Source organism: Cryptotermes secundus, unplaced genomic scaffold (assembly GCF_002891405.2).
Source record: "Cryptotermes secundus unplaced genomic scaffold, Csec_1.0 scaffold41, whole genome shotgun sequence".
NCBI lineage: Eukaryota > Metazoa > Arthropoda > Insecta > Blattodea > Kalotermitidae > Cryptotermes > Cryptotermes secundus.
The window spans coordinates 376,776-396,680 of record NW_019731215.1 but is presented as its reverse complement, the minus strand read 5'-3'; the positions used below and the strand labels follow the sequence as shown (position 1 = coordinate 396,680).

The 19,905-nt window shown below is 40.5% G+C and overlaps 1 protein-coding gene across 2 annotated transcripts in view; it reads left to right on the top strand.

The window, feature by feature from the left end:
* The window catches only part of LOC111866379 (serine/threonine-protein phosphatase 1 regulatory subunit 10), a 127,457-nt gene that overhangs the window by 21,278 nt on the left and 86,274 nt on the right, over positions 1-19,905 (top strand). The gene's annotated exons all lie outside the window — the stretch shown is intronic.

Below are 19,905 nucleotides of genomic sequence, written 5' to 3'. Positions count from 1 at the left end.
GCCACTGGGGCGGATTTTCTCGGAGTACTTCGGTTTCCTCTGCCAATCTTCATTCCACCAAATTCTTCATCATCACCCGGGGCAGGCTACAATAGGCCAATCAGTGGCCGCAATGCCACCCCCACTAAGCGAATCATCTGATGCTGTATAGTATCGGTACGGACAATATCTTATCTTTTATATAACTAATATATATATATATATATATATATATGCTATTTAAGTTTAAAGTGGTAGTGTATCCCTTGCAGTGACAATCATTAGTCTACTGGGCATCCATATCCTCAGATTTAGATCTTCAGTAGTTCTCTACCCTGAATGAAGTGCAATTACTTTGTTTAATGTCACTTTATTTCATAAAGTGAGTTCCCACATGTGATCTGTAAGTTTGTGATGATGGTACATTACTACAAATATTATATTTCTGGACATATCCATTGTCCTGTTTTTATGTAAAACATTGTGTTCTTTATATTTAAAAAATAACGTTTTGGAGACTGGATTCTGTCTCCATCTTTAGGTGAAACCTAACTCAGTTGGGCACAATTGATACAGCTAGTAATGAAATAAACTAAAAAATTATTAAACTCATTTCTTTATTTTCATATGCACTCAGTCTGTTGAATCTTTGTTTAGTACCTATACTGTATATGTAAATAATTCAGAGAGCTTCGTTCATATCCTTGTAGCCTTATTACAGCCTCTTTGGAGAACAGAGTCCTATACATATAGTGTATATGAGTAGCTGTTGGCTGCCATAGAAGACAGCACGATTTTGTGGAATCTATCTGGAGATTCCTTCCATGCTTGAAAAATGTTTCAATGAAGCTGCTTTACTTATCTGAAATTACAGCTACTGAAAACGATGTCCTCCAAGCCAGCATCCAATTCTATGAATAGACAAATAAAACCGCAAGAAGAAAAAAAAAGCATTTATTCAATACAAAATATATAACTCTGGGAGTATTTACTTAAAAAATGACCGTAAATTGGTTGTGACTCTGGTTCTTATTGACACAGCTGAAATCGGACTCATTTTCGAGTACTAGCAGTTAGCTTTAAAATGGCCTGTAGTACAACTGTGTTACTTTACTGAAATCAGAGTAATTAAATTTAGAATGTGACTTTGAATATTTCACTAACCTACAGCTTTAAAATTCCGAAAGAATTCAATGTTGGCTACCCTATAAACACCAAAGGTGTTTTTTAAGGAATTATAAGTTAATATTTTGTTACTGGATACAAGAAGATAAAGCGTGAGTCCCATCATGTGCAGGTTAAAAATGTAAATTTTGTTAGGTTTGACCCCAACAAATAACAATACAGATATTGATGATTTAGAGTGAGTTTAATTAGCTTTCCCCACAGATGGCAACACAAATGCAAAACATGACGATTTGCAACGGGCTACCACTCATTTCTTTCAGAAACTGAGAGTTCGATTGTTTAATATTTCTGTATGGTGGTGTGGGGTTTTCTATTGTGAAGCAACAGCTGTTCAACAAATTGTTCAGTTTTTATATTACAGAATTAAATTTGACTTTCTGAAGTGAATTTATTAGAGGCGCGTGAACATTAAGTATCCATTTCATGTATATTTCACTTTGTGGTGAACTGTATTCAATTCCAAACGAGTTTGATTGAAAAGATTTTTAGTTTCAATCCTTGTAGTGAAGAGAGACACATACATGTTGGGTAAAAACGTATGACCTGTTTAACCATACATGATAAATTTAGTTAGAGCAGTGAGACAGAATGATAAAGTTCATGCTGTCTGCAGAATTACGTTGTATGCAATGAGAAAGGCATATAATTTACAGGACAATCCAAGAGCAGGCAGCATTGGTATACAAGAGGTTGAGCCAGATGAAAGTATTAGTCCCATGACACAGAAGATGTGAATGCCTCAGATGTTTCCATTGAAATGGCAGACACTAATCTACAGGCCATAGAGGAATCATCAGTTCAGAATAAAGGAGTAGAAGAAAAGACGTATCCTACGATAAAGATTTAGAAAATCACCAGTGTAGTAAAGGAAAAAGTGTTAACATTTTTGACCAACTGAAAGTGCGATGTTTCTTATAAAACCAGTACTAGAGAGGTGAACACGTACAAATGTTGACAGATTTACCTCATATTTGGAGTGTAAGGAAAATAGTATTGCACTGAGTGGTTAGAAGGACTAAAGATCATGTAAATGCCAAGGGAACCGTAAACCTGGTAAGATGAGAAAAGATGATACCGTAAAGGTTTTACATGAATTGATGATGAAATTAGCAGTTGATGTAATTACGTCTGTAAAGGAATGTAGAAAAATAGTTCATAAACAAAAATGGTTCCTTCTGTGCAACTTAATGAATAATGACCACTATTTATGCAGCATTATCCAAATCTAGAAGTTCAGTTTTTCAAATTCTGTTGAATAAGACCATGGAATAGTTGCTGCTACAGCATGTGGTACTTCTTTAGTATGTGTATGTAGCACACACCAGAACGTGAATTAATGTTAATAGGAAGCAGGGTGAAAGAACTTCCAGCTGGGTCTAGTACTGACATATTGTTTGAGATATTATTCACTGAAAGAAGTTTTAGACATTTTCTTTGAAATAACTGAGTGTTCTGCTGTGACATTCATTCGCAACAGTACAGCACCTCTTCAGAATGAACTTCCAAGTTGGCCCTGAGCCCAAATCAGTGCATTCTGCATAATCATCTCACCAAAATTACACCAAAGCCAAATGCACCCTTTGTGATTGTGATTAATTTTAATAATGTATACAGCGCTTTAAGCCATTGTAATTATGTGATAATTTCAGACTGCCCCATGATAACAGTAGCTGTACATCTTTATCAGCAACACTTAATATGGTTTATGATGAGAAAGTTTTAAAATCATATAATTTCCCTGATGGGTATGTATTGCTCAGTGCAGAGTAGAATATCATGAGTATGCTTTTCTGTGAGACTAATTCTAGTGTCACGTCTAAATGACATTTTTATGCAACGTTCCTTGTGAAAGTACTGTGTGATGATGCAGCATGTGCTAGCTTACAAGGACCATTTAATCTTCAGTTTAGTTAACATATTTGGTGTATGAACAATATTATACCCTCATTGGAACCCAAAGTTTTGATACACTTATCCCAGTAGGGTTCAGGCATTAAAAAGAACGATATATTCAAAGTTTGCTAAGTATAAGGAAGGTTATATGTCTGTACCTAAAGAGAAATTAACTAGTTAATGGAGAAAGTTACTCCTAGTGTTAAAGACGAAATCTTTGAGCATGTAGTGAGCTACCCATGTAAGCACATTGCCAGAGACAGTAGGACTAGGATGTGACCTGGACTAAACAAGCTTAGGATTGTGTCCAGTTTGAAGGTGCTAGTATGCTTGTGCCTAGAGGTTAAACGATTTATATACAGGGTTAGCCTAAAAAATATACACTTCCAAAGATTTACAGAAAGAAGAGTTTTAATAGCATGGCCGTGATACTTACATGGTTTGAGAAGTATGCCCAGAAGTTTACATGGGTACGCCTTTTAACGGAATACAGTACAAAAACATTCACTTTAGGTGAATCCCTCACTTGCTGTACTACAGCTCTCGGGTTTTCAGTTCCCCATATACAAACGTTGTGTTTGTTCACCGTACCACTAATGTGGAACGTTGGCTCGTCATTGAAAACTAGCCGGTTAAAAGAAATCATTACTTCATTCTGTTGCTGCATGTCCATATGGAATGAGTGACGGAGGATTTTGTCGTTTTCAGTGAGATTCTCCAATAATTGCAACCGGTAAGGGAACATTCGTAAACGTTTACGCAAGATATTTCACACAGTCTTTTGTGGAATTTGAAGTTCTAAACTTGCACGTGTTGTCGACTTTTTTGGGCTGCGCGTGTAAGTTTCACGAACACGAGTCATTTAAACTATTTCTTTTAGGCTAACTCTGTACATTGGGTAGTAGACACCTTATGATTGAAATATCTTATGTGTTAGTGTGGACTGCTAGACTTCATTTTCCTTAATTTTTGCAGAGTTTAGACTTTGAAGGAACATTACAGTCAGCCACGATGTCATAACAAATCAGGTATTGGTATTTAGCAGCCCAAAGATTGTGATTTCTAGGGGCTGGCTGTTGGATCATATCCCGAGCCCCCATAGTCAGAGCTACATATCCTCAACGTAATTTGTAACCTGATATTCAACATGACCAGAAACTTCGTGCCAAAAATTACAAGAATGGTACATCAGATAAACACCTTGTGACTGTAAGATTTGAGGTTTTCACGGCGGTGACTATGAAGAAAGTAGTCTTCTGGAATGTGGCACCACATCTACACGGTGCCACATCCCAGAAGACTGTTTTCTTCACGTTGTGACTCGTTCAGCTTCCGTCATTCCGTGTTTTAGATTGTTTCTGTGCTAGTGGTGGATATATTTTTTTTTTTTTTACATTTTCGGCGAGAACAACATGATAATATTTCTGTACCACCATTTTTATATGGCAGTGTGTTGTCTGCTGTTAACATGGTGGCAAAGAAGGATGTGCTGAAACTAATTTTGGAAACCCTGCAGGTGTCGAAGAAATAATTTTTTCTCTTTTAATTTTAAGCATAGAACAGTGTGGGAAGCTACATAGTCTTTTTGGCTTTTGTTTGATGGTGATAATGAATTACGGGAGCTAGAGAAGGAAAGTTTTGTATGGCCTTGCAAACATGATAATGTATCTTTGGGTCAAGACATAATTTCTTCATTAGCCGAGGGTCATACCACGGTATTTGAAACACTCTTCTTTCTCTCCTAGTAGGCTTTGATTTCAATGGAAATCTGTTGCAGTGAAAATTTTAGTAATTGCAGTGCTGTATGCGGCATTTTATAGAAGTTGATGCATTAAGTCAACATCTGAAATACCAGAATACTCCTCCGTGAATATAGAAGGTTCAGGAGCTGTTTCTGAAAGAATGTCGATGCCCGATATATACAGAAGAAAATACAGCAGTGGCATTTCATTACCATATTCGCCTTTCACTGTTATCACATTTCATGTGTACACAGTGTGTCCAGGTTCTGTTAGGGCTGTGGTCATTAAAAATACAAAACGTGAATTATTTTAAAAATTTCACTCTTTATTCAAAATACAGAGGGGTCCAAAAAATTACTCTTTGATAGTCAATATCTTTGGAACAAAATGACATGTAGTTACAATTCTTGCGCGGAGAGAGAGAGAGAGTGTCATTGTATGTGTTCGAAGTGACCACCAGCAGCGAATAAACAGCGTCGATGCCGCCGAATTGCTGAGCGAACTACGGCTGTCAATGTGTCCGGTGTGATGGCCGAGCACGGCGCTTCGATGGTTTCTCGTAGCGCGTTCAGTGTAGCTTTTGTTGATAAACTTCGTCCTTCAATGTTCCCCATAGGTAGAAGTCGAGAGGTGTTAGGTCTGGAGACCGTGGTGGGTACTCAGTAGCACCTCTTCGACGTATCCATCGTCCAGGTAGAGTGTCATCCAAGTACGCCCTGGCATCTCGATAGTAGTGAGTTGGAGCACCATCTTGTAGGTGAAATCTCTCATCTTCAAACAGCCCTCGAATGGCAGGAAAAATGGATGTCTGAAGCATATCGAGATACACCTGACCAGTTACGGTACCTTCAAAGAAGAAAGGACCAATCAAACCGCGCGATGACAGACCACACCACACATTAACACCCGGTAGATTCACTTCCTTGCCTATGTGAACGGCTTCAAATTTATCCCGAATACGGGCAGTTCGACGTGTTGGTGGCTGAGTTCCAAACCCATTCTGCCATTGTCGTAGTACCTCTTTAATGTTTTCATACTTCCAGTACCACTTCAATACAGCTCAAAGAACACCCTTTTAGCCATTGTTGCTACTGTCTTCTGCTCGCTGCGCGCACGCGGTACGACACTCACGTGACTCATGTGGCCTTCGCCATCTGTTGTGAAAGCATTACACTACACTGTCGCACAAGAATTGTAACTACATGTCATTTTGTTCCAAAGATATTGACTGTCAGAGTGAGTACATTTTTTGGACCCCCCCACTGTAGTCTCCTTCTGAATCAGTACATAGCTGGAATCGATTAAAAGTTTTCGAAAACAGTCACTGTACTCCTTTTGTGGAATCGCATTTAAAACTGCGGGTACATTCCATTTGGATATCCTGGATGGTGTCGTGACATTCTCCTTTCATCGCCAACTTTTGGGAACAACCAGAAATCTGCGGAGCCAAATCTGGCGAATACAGAGGATGATCAAGGACTGTGATCCCTTTTGTGGGCAAAAAATTGCGCCGATTTGTGGGGTGGGGCATTGTCGTGGAGGAGTGACCAGGAACCTAGCTCTCGATATTCATGTTGAATTCGAAGAATTCTCGCCCAAAAACGATTGAAGACTCCGAAATAATAATCAGAATTCACTGTTTGGCCTTTGGCAGAAACTTCTTGTGAATGATTCCTTTGGAATCGAAGAAAACGATTAGCAGTGTCTTTACTCGACTCTTTTGCATGCGCACTTACTTTGGTTTCGGCTTCTTTGGACTCACTCTGCCGCTTTGTGAGAGGCTCATATTGAAAACACCATGTCTCATCACCAGTAACAATCGATTTTGTATCACTTTGGGCTGGCCGTGACATGTCTTTGCAGTGTTCCACTCTGCATGTTTTTCATCGCCTGACAGCTTGGGTGGTACAAACCGCGCACAGACCTTCCGTTTGCCCAAATCCTCGGTCAAAATTTGATGCACAGTACTTTGTGGTATTCCCAGAAGCTCCTTGATGAGTCTTTCAGAAACACACATGTCAGTTGCAAGGATTTCGGTCTCTTTTTTTTTCACATTTTCTTCAGTGCGACTTGTTCTCAGCTTTGATGCGCGTGGAGCGTCATCAGTGTCCTCCCTGCTGTCACGAAATAAGCATACCATCGAAAAATGTTCGAGCTTCTCAAACAGTCACCACCGTACACACTTTTTGTCATTTCGTACGCTTCTCCGGCTGTTTTACCTAACTTCAAACAAAATTTGATGTTGACTCTCTGTTCAAGCCCCATTTTCCGACGAGCGTCAGAACAGTACTGTTACATTCAAGGTCAGAATGCATGATGCAGAGATTCTTGCGCTTTGAAATTATAGACAGCCACAGCTGAAACTTCAAGAATCTTAACGCCATAACTCGCCAACAGACGGCATTGCAGGCAAATTTAAAAAGAAATGAGTCCTAACGGATCCTGGACACGCCGTGTATGTATGAGACATGCTAGGATATCTATTTTAAGGTGGGGTCATTGTGTATTAGGCAAGGTGGATCTGTAACAGTCTCCTTTGTTTATCTCGCAATACTCTAATGGAGGTAACACTGCTTAACATGCTTCTTACTCTTGTAAGGGGGGCTGTGGTGTATATCTTTTGTCCAAGGATTATATGCAGAGAATGCTCGGTGATAAGATGACTGACTCTTGTCAGAGGTGCAGCATAACGGGATTTTGTATCTGAAGCAGATTTCTGGTGACATTGCAGCATCCAGCTCATTTATTCACAGTTGAAACAATCATTTTCTGGCGCTGCGTATAGCCTTGTAAAACTGTAAAATAAATCATGAGACTACAGACAGATAATGGGTATTAATCCATTTGCAGCTTGTGCAACGTTTCATCCTTGGATAAAGTGAAGACTGGCTCACAGAACTACTTTGTCTTCTCTGCCTGCAGTGTCAGTCTTTCCACAGAGAAAGGGAGTGATTTTTTTTTGTAGCTTACAATGCGTCAGCAGCACACATCTGCATTATTAGTAGCATCCATAGTGTGCCTTGTGACAGTGAATTCTTTTGTCAGTTTCTCAAGAAATTGTCAGCTGCACTGAATTTTCCCGTACCTGAGAACGCCAACCCAAGTGAGTCAGGAGTTCTTAGACTTCTGTCAGTGGTTTAGGGCCAGGTGCACATTAAGGTCAGAAATTAACAGAAAAGTGTGACTTTTGTAAGGGAGAGAACTCTGAAATATTTGCCATCCACTCTTGAGATAGCTCAGGAAGGTGATGACTGGGTATGATCGGATGCACAGGTTTGTAAATTCCTGGCAAGGGTAAGAATTTTCCTCTTTGCCACAACATTGAGACCGACTCTTGATCCCATTCAGTAACCTCTCCAGTGAGTACGAAAGGACAAAGTTGGTGAAGCAGCTAACTTGCATATTCTGTCATGTTTTTCCTATTCCCAATACCGTCCCTCCCAGCAGTTGTGTGACGTTGTAAACTAAAAAACAGTCACAATTGCATGTTTCTTGTTACATTATTTTCATTTCATTTCACTGATATGTACGTGTGAAATTATATGACATCAGTAAATTTTTACACTACTGTATCATCATTAGCAATACACATATTCAGTGCATAATATAGAGGAAATTAGTTACCTATTTTGGACTCTTCTCGTATACTGGGTGCCATAAAAATTGCTTTATCGAGGCGGTGAATTCATAAACTTTGATTACTTTAACTTATGTCCAGATATTTTTTATCAGGCTGTAACACTGGTTACTGTAGGACACTGGTGTATTTACACCAGTTTACATGTGTTGGTAAATAAAGTAGTTCCTTCCATGGATCATTAATATGATATCGGCAAAGCGCCGTTGAGGACGCCAATATTATCTTTTCGCCTTGGACCTAACACCACTTTCATTCAATTGAATTATGGTCTCAACATCTCTGAATGCGGAATATTTACTAATTATTTTTTACTGTTGGGAAATCGAACAAATAAAAGTTGGGTAAAGACAGCAGATTCATGTTCACAGCACATCAGTCGACTGTTAGTGATAAATTGTAAATAAGATGCTATTGTATAAGTAGCATAAATCAGTGGCATGAATAATACGGTATTTATAATGAATCATTTTTAGGAACATATAGCATGGTGGAAATTTGTAATTATGTGAAATATCTAACTGCTATTTGATGCCCTTTTTTAGTATAATGAATAAATCCACATACATAATTGATTAAACGCGATAAGCTAATTCGTTCAAATTTCGTTTGTGTGCATGATAATCATTATCCACACACAAACCATGTTGACCTCGAATTTATTGGAATGACATTTTCGACATTTTATAATCGTTTGCTTAATCGCAGTGGTCCCTCGTAGATGCGCATCTCCTAAAGCCCTCAAACTTCATGTTTCATTATGGAAATTTCCACTGTTTTGGGGGGGGGGCGACCAACCTTTTCTCCTTGAGGCTTATTAGAACGTAAAATTTACAGAGCATATTGAGCGTACAGTTTACTCAATAGAACGTTAAGAAACCCGTTTTTCGAAAACATGACCCCTTTCAGAGACCAAATTGTTGGTTATTGAAGTGTAAGAGGATTTAATCAGCGAGATATACCTGTCATATCCCTATCTCATATATAAATGTTTACATAGCAATTATATATCTTTAAGAGTCCTGTTGGATGTCACTATGGCCCAAAATATAAATTGTGGGATGTTTTAGTACCAAGGAACTGTCGTATAGAAAGTAGCAGGAAACATCTCTGTGGGATAAACAATCAGGGCTATGATGGTGAACAATTTACATATTGTTAGGTATCATTTATTTTGCGTGCGTGAAGTCCTTGATGTCGCCCAGGTATGAAATAGGTGATGCATATTTAAGTGCCAACCCTTCGGGTGCTTGAGGTCCACAGGTTTTCAAGGGAGAGAACTGTGACACTTCTTCTTTCTCGAATTTCAGAAGGTTTGTAATTGACCCGGTATGCGTTTTAAGGGTAGATGGAATAGTACTGAAGAATCTTCCATCTGTTAGGGTTTTGACTCAGAATATTTTCCACAAAAAAAGTCATATTTCTGGAGATCAGGAGTGATACGAGAGTGATTTCAAATACTAGATTACTTGTAAGAGAAAGTGTGATTTTGAATGCTTAGCCTGTTGCAATGTATCCCGTATACTTGCCTGAATTCGCAATTCAGTAATATTGTGGCGTATTTGCTCTAGGCAGGAACTGTTCAGCCACAAAGGCCTCGGGGCACGCGCGCAACGGGAGAGTTGCGGATTGTATCGGCGCGTTGCTAGGCGACAACTCTGTGAACGCTTGGATTGCGCAGCAGGAAGTAGGGGTCACATACCCCCACCCATCCCGTCGTCGGTAAACACCCCTCCACTATAGGCTGTGACATCACGCAACAGTGTTAGCTATCACGTAACTGGTTTCTATGGAGTCCGTTGCTGGAGAATCGCTCAGTAAACACGTTCCAACAATATAGGCTATTTTCTGTGTGTCAGTGCGGGAACTATATAACTAAGTATTCCTCGGTTCAGTAGAAAATCATGATAACGAAAATGTTCGCAATATTGGACAAGGAGAAGCCCACCATAGAAGGTATCAGAGGCTTAAACTTGGCGGCGGTCAAGCATACGCCCGTTCGAGTAAGTATACTACCGTTGTAGCGGAAGCTACTAGAAATGGGGCATAATATGCTTTAATGAGCCTGGACTGACAGAGGCCCTGTATATAATACAGTAAAACTTGGTTATAGCAACATCGGTTTCTGCGACACCTTGTCTATTGCGTCAAATATTCAATGGTACGAACTAATTCCTCATAAAGCAACTGTTTTTATATCTTGCTTAGTACGACATGCACAAATGCATCAACCTCGTATGTAACGTCATTTTCATTCCTGAATTTCTCTGATATGGACATTGAACGTAATTTAGAAAGTGTGTTTTGGGCAAGTAACAGGAAACAGATGAAGATAACTGATTACTGTACTCGTATCTAGGTACAGTAAGGCACAACAATTGATGTAATCTACTGTAATTTGGTGAGTAGGCCTACCTTTAATATACAGTATTAGTGCGGTGTGTATTGTCAGTGAAAAGCGCTGTAATATGTCTTTGATATTACACATTTGGGCAATTCCACGTTAATGTTACGTTAGTCTGTACTTAACTACGTATTTCACTAAAAAATGCAACATTTTAACTCGGTTTTTGGTAGATTTTTACGTAACTAACACAAGGCTACTGTGGAAGTGCCCATTTCGGTTACAACGACATTCGTTTATAACGACACTATTTTTAGGTCCCTTTGATGACGTTATAACCAAGTTCTACTGTACATTATTATGTTTAAAATGTAAAAATCCTTTACATATGACAAATGACTTACTACTACAGAGTGACTGACAAAAGAGAGACCCGTCATTTCGTCAGAGAGGGCGCCCCACAATAACAAGACCTAAACTGTCAAACAGTGATAAATATCTGGTCATTTGGGCTCGACACCAAGATTGACTGACTGACCCTCAGTCGCAATGTGACTTTGACTTTGTTGAGGCAGCCCTTAAATTTCATCCATCCGAGAAAGCCAACGCAATTGCTGACTGTTTAGAAATTCAGTTCACACTACATCATCTGTGATGAAAACCATAAACGGCGGGTGGAGGCTAGAGTTCAAGCTCTACTCGAAGACGTAGACAACAGCCCCCTTCAGAAGATAAGACCATGTGACTTACAGAAATGAATACATTTTTTGAAATTGAGAAAGGCCAGCGGAATTGATGGGATTCCAAATGAATGCCTCAGGCACCTTCCAAGGCGACCTTTGGTACATTTGACTAATTTATTGAATCATTGCCTTAGGCTGTCCCATTTTCCAAGTCCTTGGAAGGAAGCAAAAGTCATAACCTTACCAAAACCCGGCAAGGACCCAAAATTCCCACAGAATTTACGTCCGATTATCCTCCGGTCCACAACAGGAAAACTATTCCAGAAAGTCATTCTGAAAGTATTCCAAAAGCACATTGAAGAAAAAGGCCTACTTAAAGCAGGCCACTTTGGTTTCCTTACACGTTACAGCACGACACTGCAATGTATGAGGCTAACTGACCCCGTGACCCTTAATCTCAACAGTAAAATGTCTATGGCTGCGGTGTTCTTGGACATCGAAAAAGCCTTTGATACTACATGGCACTCGTGCTTGCTATGTGAGTTGCCAAAACTGGAATTTTCGACCAGTTTAATCAGGCTTATTGGATCATCTATTTTACAACGAAAATTCAATGTTTCGGTGGAAGGCGAAATATCTACTCCAAGGGAAATGCAAGCAGGGGTGCCACAAGTTTCGGTCCTGTCCCCTGGTCCTTTCAATATGTACATAAATGATGTCCCCCAAACACATGGCGTTCAACTAGCCCTCAATGCAGATGACACCTGTCTGTATGCGACAGATCGCAAGGAGGATTTTGTTGTTAGAAAACTCTAGTGCGGTCTCAGCTCAATGGAGACCTGATGTGAGCGCTGGAATATCAAAATTAAGACTCGGGGGATCTACTTCTCTCGCAGTCGTCCGCATGTGTCTCATCTTACATTGAACATAAGATATATTACATTTGTAAAGTGTGTAAAATATCTCGGAGTAATCTTTGATAGTAGGGTTATTTGGAGATTGCACGTAGAAATGATCGAAGTCCAGGCCTTCAGACCATTTTTAAGAATGTATTCCTTATTCAAAAGAGCGATTAAGCGCTAACATTAAGCTGACCCACCACAAAGCTCTCATTAGATCTGTAATGACTTACGCTAGTCCCGCCTGGGAATTCGCGCCAGATAACCATCTAATGAAATTGCAGCGCCTGCAAATAAGACGCCTAAACTTGGCGGCGGTCAAGCATACGACCGTTCAAGTGACTAGACTGCCGTAGTAACGGAAGCTACTAGAAATAGGGCATAATTTGCTGTACTGAGCCTGGACTGACAGAGGCCCTTTGTTACATTTATTATCATGTTTAACATGTAAAATGTAAATTTCCTTTACATTATGACAAATGCCCGGGAATCTGATATGATACATATAAAATAAACTGGCCCCTTTTTTAATGTTTTCAGCGTTTCTTTCCATTGCCAGCCCCAGAAAAATACCATAGACCTCAGTTAGTGGTGTTGTTTGTCCCAAGGTTCTGCAGCCTGTTTTATAATAAACTTAGCGCGTTCACGGTTCTGCTCTTCACCATGACCGGTGCACCGCCGGCCACGAATCGCACGGGAATTAGCAAGTGACTCGGCATGTCAGTATTTGGAATGGAGTTCCTACCTTTGTTCACAGAACACACGTTGAAAATGCTGCCCCTATACACGTAGACAATCCTGGCACCGGCGGAAGAGGTTTTGATTTATCTTCTGAAGATGCGCTCTAGGAATATTTGAAATTCCCCAACGAATGTTTTCTTTCAGTTCTTCCGTTCGAGGGTTACTGCTGTAAACTGAGCCCCAAATCGACCCCGGAAGAAAATATCAAAAGGATTAAGATCAGGTGAACGTGCTGGTCAGATATCACTACTGGTAATTCTGTCCCCGATGACATCGGACAAAACCTGCATAGACACGCGCAGTGTGGGCAGTAGCCGAGTCTTACTGAAACCGACCGTAGAGTCTTTCTTCTTTTATTAACTCTGAAAGGAACTGCCCAAGAATGACCTGTACGTTGTTTCGTTAGAGAACACAGGTCCAACATCCTTCTTGCACTTGCACACCAGATTGACGGAACGGGGCTTCGTGGGTTAGATGTGGATTCTGTGAATTTCAGATTTTGCTTATTTATGTATCCCTGTAAGTGAAACCGTGCTTTATCAGGAAGAATGTCAACTGCGGATCGATCTCACCTTCGACAGACTGCAATAACCAACTGCAAAAACGAACCCTGTTAGCAGAATCTCGCGGCTGCAAGGCGTGAGTCACTGTTGTTCTGTAGTGTCTAAGCTTCAGCAGTTGTGTTGCCGTCCTTGCAATAGACTTTGACACTCAAGTCTCTTAAGCTAGATATTCCAGTGATTTTCTAGGTGTATGTTCAAGTCTTGCCCCTATGTCATGTAACTTATCCTCATTAAGCACTCGGCGCTTATATTTTGTTTTCTTCTCTATTAAAGAGTCCCGCTCTAAGTTTATTCACCAAATTATGAATTGTTTGTCTGCTGGGAACTCTTTCATCACGAAGTTTACTTTGAAATTTTCGCCGACACTTTCCAACAGATCCGTTTTTATGTAGGTGTCATACAGAAATACACGTTGCTCTAAAGTATAAGGAATCATGTCGTGCCACACTGCTGACTGCTCGCCTTGTAACATAATACTATGTAGAGGTCAACAAGTTAATTATTTTTCTTCAGCCCCAACGTCGGCTGTCAAGCATGCTGTGTCATCGGAAAAATTCGCGTACGCTGCGCGGCCGGCGATGCACCGGTCGTGGTGAAACACAGAGCCATGAACTCGTCAATAGCTTTAAAAATGTCCCTCTATTTATACAGGGAGCCGTGATAGCATAGTCCGTATAGCGACCAGCTACGGGCTTGGTAGACCGAGGGGTCGGAGTTCGAGTCACGATATGGTCAGGAGTTTTCTCCACGTCGTTCAGACAGGCTCTGAGGTCCACCGAACCTCCTATCCAATGCGTATCGGGGCTCCTTCGCTGGAGGTAAAACGGCCGGGGCGTGACGACCACTCACCTCCAGCTGATGCCAAGGTCAAGAAAATATGGATATGTTCCAAATAAAAGAAAGGGACGAATCTTATCTCTGAGTATAATCGTTTTAAAAAGTTATTTCTGGAACGTCGTGTGACAGGCGGACACACCTAGCGGTACATTTCTATTTCAGAGGACCATAAACCCATTAATTCTGTACTTAGAAGTGGAAGGAGCCTGTTGCTCTACCAAGTTACAGAAAGGGCGATGAAACTGACTACTTATTATCGAGGCATATCACAAATAGCCTCATACACAAATTTTGCCTGACATCCTCGTCTCAAGGTTAAGTTCATACGTAAAAATTAGTCTATGCGTTTCCTATTCAAAATGGTCAAAAACAACGAGTTGCTTTGTCTCGGTTGCTTTTCAACTTTGCTTTAGAATACGCCATTAGGACTGTCCAAGGAAGCTTGATGGGACTGAAATTGAATTGGACGCACCAGTTTTTGGTCTCTGCTGAAGATGTAAACCCGTTGGGAGGTAACATACCATATTGAGGAGCATAGGAGCTCTAATTGACGCTAGTAAGGAGGTTGGTCTACAAGTAAACGGAAAATAAAGCATGTATTGATGACTCTTCATCAGAATTCAAGGCAAATCACAACATGAAGATAGGTGACATCCTTCGAAAACGTGACACGAGTTCAAATATTTGGGAAAGACATTGGAAAAAATAAAAAGTGTGATTAAGGAGGAAATTAATAACATGTTAAATTCGGGTAATGCTTGCTACCATTTACCACAGAACCTTTTGACTTCTCTGCTACATAAGGAGATAAAAATGAAAATACACAAATTTGATTTTGCTGTGCTTTTGTATGGGTCTTTAACATTAAGGGAAGAAGTTAGACTGAGGATATTTGAGAACAGGGTGCCGAGGAGAATATTTGGACCGAAGATGGATGAAATGGTAGGAAGTTGGAGAAAATTGCGTAATGAGGAGCTTAATAACTTGTAATCATCGCCAAGTATAATAAGAGTGGCCAAGTCAAGGAGACTGAGATTGGCAGGGCATGAAGGACGCTTGGGGAGAAGAGGAATGCATGCACGGTTTTGGTGGGAATGCCAGAATGAAAGAGATCACGTTGAAGAAAGAGACGTAGGTGGGAGGGTAATATTGAGTTGGATCTTATAGGGTGACTGGTTTGATCTGGCTCAGGATATGGACAGCTGGAGGGATCAGGTAAAGACGGTAATGAAGCTTCGGTTTCCATAAGAAAAAAGAACTCCGTGGATTGAGTCCGCAAGCGAACTATACCGACCGAGCAAAGTTAGTGCCAACTTCAGCGGATAGAGGGTGTCGCGTGCTCAGCGCAGTGAATCCCCAACGGCCGTTAATTTCTGTTTCCAGACCGGAGCCGCTATTTATTTGAAATAGCTCCTCAATTATCTAATTATCCTCACGAGGTTGAGTGAACCCCGTTCCAGGCCCACTACTTCTCAGAAAATCTGGTAGCGCCGGGAATCGAACCCGTACCTCAGGATCTGTAGGTAGGAACTCTGATCACTAGACCACAGAGGCGGTCTCGCGTTCCATAATATGTTGAGAAATTCTTGAGTACCGGGACGACTGTTGTTTTCTCAAAAATGACTCAACTCCGTGGTGTTACTTAGCTTTTCATTCAGCGCTTATTTTAGCCCACAGTTTGCCGTTAAAAGAATGTATCCTGCCTGCATACACTTCTTGATTTGGTGTTTATATTTTAGTATGTAGATGCGTTGCTGACCGCCTCCGTGGTCAGAATTCCTGCCTACAGATTGGAATGTCTCGGGTTCAATTCCCGGCGCTACCTGATTTTCCGAGAAGTATTGGGTCTGGAACGGGGCCCACTCAGCCTCGTGAGGATAAATGATGGGCTATTTCAAGGAAATCGGGGCTCCGGTGTGGGAAACCGAGATTAACGACCGTGGGCATCCGTTGCGCTGACCACGTGACAGATGCGTTGCTAGGTAACGACCGCGAGATAAATAGTTATACAGTAGCCGTTGATAGGCTGTAGTCGAGTAGCGATCACGTGGGCATCTCAACAAACGCGAACGCAACAGAGGAACGGTGTTTTCTGTTCGATCCGTGTCGAGTTGTTATACGCAGGACAGTTAGTGCAATGAGTAGTAGTGTACCAGTCGCAGAGTGTGTGAATTAGCGTTAGCCTTGCAGTGGTAGTTAGAGCTCTTAAGTGTTCAGTAAATTCAGTTACCAATCCCAGCCCCGTCTGTAATCAGTCAATATGCGTAAAGATATGTAATAAATAGTTGATTATGCTAATGGTCAGAGTTATTTTCTGGTTTATCCAATAGCGTTGTCTTATAACCGAATATTTAGCTGTAAAATGTTGTAGTGACTGCTGCATTCATGTATAAATGCCGAAGGTTTTGTTTCTCTGAGTTATACGGTTACTGGTCATGGCTTATTTGTAAAAAATGTCCATCATGTTAACATAACCTTACACAGAGAAATTTTTATTAAAGCTGTTATCGTGTTCACGGCTTTACGCTTCACCGCAACCGGACAATCGCCGGCCGCTAAGCGCACGGGAGTTTTGTCGATGGCTCAGCATGTTTGACGGCCGATGACATTTTCAGGGAAGGAAAATAATTAACTAGTACGAGTATACCTCAACACACTATTAGGTTACAAGGCGGAAAGTGCAGTTCATGCCTTTGAGTTTGTATACGATTTCTCAGCAGTAGGCAGTAGTTATCAGCCCCATGAGCCGTTTGTTCCCAGTTAACATTTAGCAGCAGTTTGGCACGACATGGTTCGTTATACTTCAGAGCAGCGTACATTTCTGTATGACACCTATTTCACGGATCTGCTGGAAAGTGTCGGCGAAAATTTCTTATTAAATTTCATGATGAAAGAGTTCCAAGCAGGCAAACAATTCATAATTTGGAGAATAAGCTTAAAACAACGGGACTCTTTTAATAGGCAAGAAAACAAAACACAAGTGTCGAATGCTGACTGAGAAGAGATCCTTGTAACGTTTTCTTCTGGTGTTGTATGAAGGACAAAGTTTGCAGCAGTAAACCTCGAACGGAAGGAGGCCTGAAAGAACAGTTCGTAGGGAAATTTCAAATATTCCTGCAGAGAATCGTCAGAAGGTAAATCAGAACCTCTTCCGCCGGTTCGAGAATTGTCGTATGTGTAGAGGAACAGCATTTTCGACACGACCTGTGATTTGTGAACAAAGGCAAGAACTTCCCTTTATTCCAAATATTATCGGCATGGTGATTCATTGGCAAAATTCACGTGCGCTCCGCGGCAGGAAATGCGCTCGTCGCGGTGAACGCGGAGCCGTGAAAGCGTCAAGTTCATTAAAAATCATTCTGTATATGAAGTTTTGTAACTTTGTTGTGGCGTTTACATTTTTCATGGTACATTACTGAGCGTGTACCACTTTGGAAAGGAAATTTCGGGGTGCAATCTTGTAATGGCCATTTCATGAGATTTGGCTTATTATTTTATAAGTGGCGTACTTTGAGGTTGTGGATAGCTTACCGTATCAAAATTGTACCCAGAAGTGAAGCGCTGATTGGTGTAGTTATTAATTTGCGTCTTTAGATCTCCATTGTTCTTTCTAGAACGTGATGTATTTATTATGGGGGGAAAGCCCATTTGATTTCGGCATTGAGAAGCTATATTTCATGCTACGTAGATTTGAGGATGTACAGGAGCCAAAATCATGGACAAAAGTAGCTTAAATTCCAATTTAACGGGTATCTGCATTTTTCTTGTTCTAAATTCAGTCCGAACTGACTTAAATGATAAGCCCTGAATTTTAATGTGTATTTTTATTGCATCACTTTTTTATACATTTGTCATTTATGTCACACAATAAGATTTCTGAGAGTGAATACTCTGTTAATCAACCAGACAAAAGAGTGTTTAATTTAAATTTAATTATTTGTATGCAAAGTAGTAAATGACGTTTTATTATAAGTACAATGGTTTTTATATATTATATTTATGAAGGCTGTGATGTCCTTTGAGAAGAATAAAACTTGAGAGAACTGTAGTTTTCCATAAGTTGGCTGCCTTGCGCAGTTCAGTGGTCCCACATGAGCGGACCAACGCCACAGCTAATGCTTAGTTGGGGCGTTGTACAGTTGTAGGGCAATCATAGCTACATTTCTGTTTGTTACATTATGTTTTTCACGCATCACGATGCCAAAAGCAACTTACTGTTGGAAACGAAGAATAATGACTAAAATTACATACGAGAAACGACTCGCTCGACAGGCAAGTGGAGAGAAACTCGCTGTAGTTTTCTGCTACGCTACTTTGTAACTGTTTTCAACGTTGCCGCCCTTCTCAAGTGAATAGCTTTGCAAATCGAATAAAAGTCGAAGTTTCAATACATTATTATTAATTTCTCCTGAACGGTGTGGTGAGTGTAAATTTAGTTTTGCAGCCTTATTCCTAAAGGCTGAAATTATAAGTATTTTTAACTTGTACCATTGTTTTTACATGTTTTCATCTATAATGTAGGTGACAAACTTCCATCAGTTCGCGTGTAAATTTAGTGAAAATTAAAAGTGCAGTAACTCTTGGGACAGGTGAGTAAATTTAGTCCACTTTTTTTAGAGATTTAAGAACGAAAGAACGATCTCGAAAATTTGTATTCATTTTGTACCATTTTGAAATATATCCTGTACATTCTTAAGATGCTCACAGGACTGTCATGACTTGTATCTTATGGAATATATCTGCGTGTAGTCCGGTTGTAGCCGACATTTCGGAAAAATTTTGCCTCCATCTTCGGGACAGAAGAGGAAAAGAATCAAAATACCACATAAAGCGTACAGCAGGCAGGGTTCTGCTAGTTGACTTTTTCTTTGATCTCCAAGATGAATGTATAAATGAGTGTATAAGGGGTGAACCTTCTCGGCCCTTGCACCGCGACCTACAGTGATCTATTGTGCCTTGCTTATCACCAAGATGGAGGCTCTATGTTCATCTGAAACGTGGTTGACTGTCGCCCGACTAGAAGACGGTATTATGCCGCGGAACTCTTGCAAAGTATGAAGCAGCTGATGTATTGAACAGTATGGCCCTCTGGGGTCTAGTGTCAGTCACTTCGGAGAGGAACATGCCACCTCCATCGCCGGGCTCGAAAAGTATGCGAAACAGGGAACCAGTAGAAACAAGCGGAATAAATGTATGGAGGTGATAGATAATGTTCTGGTTTCTCCGAGCTTCACGGCGTTACAACCGAGAAAACTACTCTTCGTAGTCGCCGCTGTGAAAACTTCAATTCCAACTGATGTACTTAATAAGAATGAATATTTTTGTACTGTCCCTTACCCAGAAGATCTCTGATTTTCGCTGTGTACGTAGTAGAAAGAAATGAATTGGGATTTACAATT